This window comes from Macaca mulatta, chromosome 17, assembly GCF_049350105.2.
Source record: "Macaca mulatta isolate MMU2019108-1 chromosome 17, T2T-MMU8v2.0, whole genome shotgun sequence".
Lineage (NCBI taxonomy): Eukaryota > Metazoa > Chordata > Mammalia > Primates > Cercopithecidae > Macaca > Macaca mulatta.
Genome location: NC_133422.1, coordinates 32,018,407 through 32,024,406, shown reverse-complemented (window position 1 = coordinate 32,024,406; position 6,000 = coordinate 32,018,407).

The window sequence follows — 6,000 nt, the reverse complement described above, 5'->3', positions numbered from 1 at the left end:
ACCACGCCCAGCTAATTTTTTGTATTTTTAGTAGAGATGGGGTTTCACCATGTTGGCCAGGCTGGTCTCGAACTCCTGACCTCAAGTGGTCTGCCCGCCTTGGCCTCCCAAAGTGCTGTGATTACAGGCATGTGCCACCACGCCCAACCTATCTAGGTTATTTATTTATTTATTTATTTATTTATTTATTTTTGAGGCAGAGTCTCACTCTATTGCCCAGGCTGGAGTGTAGTGGCATAATCTCCGCTCACCACAACCTCTGCCTCCCGGGTTCAAGCGATTCTCCTGCCTCAGCCTCCTGAGTAGCTGGGACTACAGGCACATGTCACCATGCCGGCTAATTTTTGTATTTTTAGTAGAGACGGGGTTTCACTATATTGGCCAGGCTGGTCTTGAACTCCTGACCTCGTGATCTGCCCCCTTCGCCCTCCCAAAGTGCTGGGATTACAGGCATGAGCCACCACGCCCAGCCCTATCTACATATTTTTAATGTATCTGTTTCCATAGTGGGTCAGAGGCTCTTCTGTTCCACAAAAACTGTGTGACTAATGCCGACTTTTTAGCAGGGACCATCTCTTCCAGATTCACAAAGGGCGAAAGGAATAATGAGGCAACTAGGGTTAGCTCCCTAATATGTGGCATCACTGAAGCAAATAGAGAGGTTAGAAAACAGATGATATCCACCACCAAAAGGAGAAAAGGTAGGTACAGTGACGGGTCGACTTTCAAGACGGGATTGTCCTGTGAGTCGTTGAAAACAATTCCATAGTAACAAAAGAACATCATTTTGCTAAGCCACCAATACAATTATGCCTTTGGCTATTTATGGGATTATGAAAATCTTGAAAATCACCTGTAGATCAAATTAAATGAATGGCAGCATTTGACAAGATATAAAAATCATTAAATTATCCCAAAGTTTATAATACTTAGGGCATTCCACTTAAATATTCTTAAATTAATTTGAAAAAGAGGCCAAGCATGTTGGCTCATGTCTGTAACCGCAGCACTTTGAGAGGCCAAAGTAAGAGGATCACTTGAGTCCAGGAATTCCAGACTAGCCTGGGCAAAATAGCAAGACCCTGTCTCTATAAAAAAAAGTTTAAAAATTAACCAGACATGGTGGCACCTGTAGTCCCAGCTATTCTGGACGCTAAGGTGGGAAGATTGCTTAAGCTAGGTGGTCAAGACTGCAATGAGCTGTGATCACATTGCACTCCAGCCCGGGGGATAGAATGAGATCCTGTCTCAAAAAGAAACCAAGAAGAAAAAGAAAAAGTTGTTAAAATAGTATTTTGCAGACTACCCAGTGTTTTTCACATCATTTTGTTTGGAGCTTTAAGATACATTTATGAGATGGATATGTCTCCTCTTACTCTCCTCATTTTACAGAGAAGGAAACTAAGGCTCAGAAAAGCTAAGAGATTTGTCCAAGATCACACAACTAGTAAGAATAATGGCTAAATTACTATAGTACTTTACAAGACACTAAGTGCTTTTAAATTCACCATATCCTGTGGAACTCTCCCTATAGTCCTATTAGAACAATGTTTACTAGTAGGCCCATTTCTCAGAAGTAAACTGAGGCTTTGATAAGTGAGAAAGTTTTCCTTTTCAAGGTCTCACCATTGGTAGGATTGGTCAATTCAATACCCACATCCCAGATTCCAAATCTCACTCTCTATCTACTAGAATTCAAATCCAGGTCTACTGACTACGAATCCATTGCACTTTCTGCTGAACCACCTGGCCTTGAAGAGAATAGAGAAATAAATATTCTCCCCTCTTAACTGGCATTTGTTGGGCTGGATATTTTGAAATCCTTAGCGTCCTTGGGCTCCATGTTGATTATTTCAGCTCATTGGGTATTACAGCAATTGTCTACCCAACAGCACTTTTAAACTGATTTACGAATAGAAGATGCCTTAGAAACTACAGAAGTCTTAACATATGGAAGTACGGCTATAGTACGGCTATAGTTTGGATATTTAACCCTCCAAGCTTCGTGTTGAAACTTGATTTTCAGTGTTGGAGGTGGGGCCTATTGGAGGTGTTTGGGTTACATGGGCAGATCCCTCATGAAAGGCTTGGTGCTGTCCTCACTCTATTATTCCTGTGAGAGCTGACTGTTGAAAAGAGCCTGGCACCCCTCTGTGTTTCTCTCTTGCTTCCTCTCCGGCCATGTGATCTCTACACATGGGCTCCCCTTCCCCTTCTGCCATGAGTGGAAGGAGCCTGAGGCCCTCATCAGAAACAGAGGCTAAGGCCATGCCTTTTTTTCTTTTTTTTTTTTAGGCGGAGTATCACTCTGACACCCAGGTTGGTGTGTGCAGTGGCATGATCTCAGCTCACTGCAACCTCCGCCTCCCGGGTTCAAGTAATTCTTCTGCCTTAGCCTCCTGAGTAGCTGGGATTACAGACACCCGCCACCACACTCGGCTAATTTTTGTTTTAGTACAGATAGCATTTCATTATGTTGGCCAGGCTGGTCTCGAACTCCTGACCTCAAGTGATCCACCCACCTCGGCCTCCCAAAGTGCTGGGATTACAGACACGAGCCACCGCGCCCAGCCCGGGGCCATGTTCCTTGTACAGCCTGCAGAACTGAGAGTCAAATAAACCTCTTTCTTAAATAAATTATGCAGCCTCAATAATTCCTTAATGGCAGCACTGAATGGACTGAGGCAAGTACATTCATATATAGCATGATATTTGAAATTTTACATTGAAACCAAGACCTATGATTTTAGAAGACCTATGCATGCCTCAAAATGCCATCACTAAGCCCTCCACCAGGTCAATGTGTTGAATTGAAAGCATGCAGTAAGGTAGTTTCAAAGCAACACCCACGCGGCCACCTACAAAATACCCTGTTGTTCTGAAGACCCTAAACACTCCTCTTAGAGTAATCTAAACCTCACCAGGTCCAACTGGGAGACAACAACGAATCTGTTAACAAAGTCCAAAGGTTATTAGTCCTAACATAGCGTTCTGTCACTTTTCTTCTCTTTTTAATTCAAAGTTAACTTTATTTTGGCATTGATTTTGGTGTCTGGTATAATTTCATTTTTCAAGCAAAATTTAAAGACTGTCATTTCCACACACTTGCACCCAATGAGAAACAGCTTTGGTGACAACTTTTTTTATTAAAGTTCCTCATGACCAAACAATAGTGCTTCATTCATCTGAATTGAAAGACAAGGTTGTCAGAAAATCTGTAAACTGTTTCCACACAAATCCCCAAGCACTATGAATAGTGCCTCTGTCCAACTTTTTTCAGAGGTCTGGCTTCAGCACAAAACTTGGCTCAGTAGGTTTCATAAAACCAATCTTCAGATGCCACAAATACCCAGCGGGTTTTCTGTTGACTCTGAAAATATCATATACTGTATTTAATCTCTTCATGGGGCACGTTCATTAGTTTAGTTTCCACGTTTCTGATCTATTCGAAGGTTCTTACATGCTCAGGGTATAGTTTTAAGAAATCAAAATGGTTTATTGCTTTTTATGTTTAATACAAAATAATAGGTGTCACTTTTTCTTTTCAACATTTTTACTTTCCTAAACAAAGTGAAGGTAGGGATGAGGGGAAAAAAAACTTAATAGTGTGTTACAAAAGTCCATCATTTTTCTGTTTTCATTTCTCTAATTCTTATGTAACTATGTAGATAGTCTTTGAATTAATACCGAATCTCAATGTCAGTGGAAATCTTGGTCCCGAGAGAACTGCCAGGGATTTAAAACAGAAAGTAGCTCACATGATATATGTAGCTGGCATCAATCTAAGAAGCCAGCTTATTAGGGAAGCTTTTCTTTGAAATGCAGCACGAAAGGCTTAACTCATTGCTGCAGATGAGATCTTTCTTGGCTTCACAAGAGAAGGTAGAGCAGGTGCCTATGGTGATTCTCAGATTACGTATTTGATTTTTTTTTGCAATTAAATGAAAAGTTAGGAACCTCTTGATTGTTCACATTTGTTTTTGCTACAGTTGCTCCCAGGAGAAACAGTATTTCTGCCATTTGTAAATTGGCAGTAACTCCCAGCTTTTCCTTTATGTCGTGGCATATGTTATTAGCAGTCTTCTGTTTCTATGATATTGATATGTTCTTTTTAATCCCTGCTTAAAATTCACTTTTCCTGTGCTTCCATGTGTGAAAACCCACCAGCTTGCGCCACTCTGCCACTACTGTGCATCTTCATTTAACTCAGCACCTATTACATGCTGGCCACTCTCACTGGGCATCTCCACATGTTAGTTCATTTCTATGCTCTCAATAACTTTCAGGGATAAGTGTTTTGTTTTTTTTTGTTTGTTTGTTTGTTTGAGACAGAGTCTCATTCTGTCACCAGGCTGGAGTGCAGTGGCGCAATCTTGGCTCACTGCAACCTCTGCCTCCCGAGTTCAAGTGATTTTCCTACCTCAGCCTCCTGAGTAGCTGGGATTATGGGCACGTGCCACATGCTCGGCTTAGTTTTGTATTTTTAGTAGAGATAGGGTTTCACCATGTTGCCCATAGGGATAAGTTTTGATGTTCTGATTCTACAGATGTCAAACCTGACATTCAGAGATATAAAAAGTAACTCGTCAGCCAGGCGCAGTGGCTCACACCTGTAATCCCGGAACTTTGGGAGGACAAGTCAAGCAGATCACTTGAGGTCAGGAGTTCAAGACCAGCCCAGCTAACGTGGTGAAACCCCATCTCTACTAAAAATACAAAAAAAATTAGCTGGGGATGGTGATGCACGCCTGTATTCCCAGCTACCTGGGAAGCTGAGACAGGAGAATTGCTTGAACCCGGGGGCAGAGGTTGCAGTGAGCCGAGACCGCACAACTGCACTCCGGGCTAGGCAACACAGCCAGACTCTGTCTCAAAAACAAAACAAAACAAAACAAAAGTAGGCCGGGCTCAGTGGCTCACGCCTGTAATCCCACAACTTTGGGAGGCCAAGGCAGCCTGATCACCTAAGGTCAGGACTTCGAGATTAGCCTGGGTAACATGGTGAAACCACATCTGTACTAAAGAAAACCACAAAAATTAGCCAGGAGTGGTGGCGCGGTAATTCCAGTTACTCAGGAAGCTGAGGCAGGAGAATTGCTTGAACCCGGGAGGTGGAGGTTGCAGTGAGTCGAGATTGCTCCATTGCATTCCAGCCTGGACAATAAGAGTGAACCTCCGTCTCACAAAAAAAAAAAAAAGTAATTCATCTACAGTCACAAAGTTCATCCATAGGAGAATTGGGATTTGACCCCAGGGCTAGTGTACTCCAGAGCCTGGCCAGTCCATGTCAGCATGTTGTTCCTTAGATGATGTGTTACATCTGCCTAGAGCAGTAAAAGAGCTATGAATACTGACAGCATCTACATGTGTGTATAAAGGTCACATGGATCATGACTTAGATTCCGCAGGTCTTTGAGAGCATCTCTTTCAAACTTCTACACCCTAATAAGCAATTCCCTCTACAACATTCCAAGTAAATGGTTTCTCAGTCTGTGCTTGAGCTGTTTTTAAATGAAAAAAAAAAATGTAGTAAATGGCTGTGAATATGATCACACTTACATATAAATATTCATCCCGTGGTTGAGTTTCTGCAGCAACGCTCTATTTGGGAGCAATTGTGCAAACAGCCATGCTCAGGGTGGATCAGAGAATTCCCACCAGCAGAGCCAGGCACCCAGGAGAGACCCAGCAATGAGGTATAATCAAGAATTGCAGTCCTTGTTGTTGTTTATGTGCCTTCCTGGGACTGACAATCTTGAAACTTGTCCCCAAAAGGGCCAAACAGCATCCTTTTAAGATGGCACAAACAAGATCAACATAACACAAATTCAGAAAGAAGGGGGATCCCTTACAATCCCACCGGCCAAACTCATCTGTTTCCATTCTTCTTGCTTCCAATCCTTGCCCACATGTAAACATGATTTTTAGAGTTGTAATCAAGTATACTTGCAATTTGCTATTCCACTCTGCATGTTTAACATTATATCATCACATTTTATG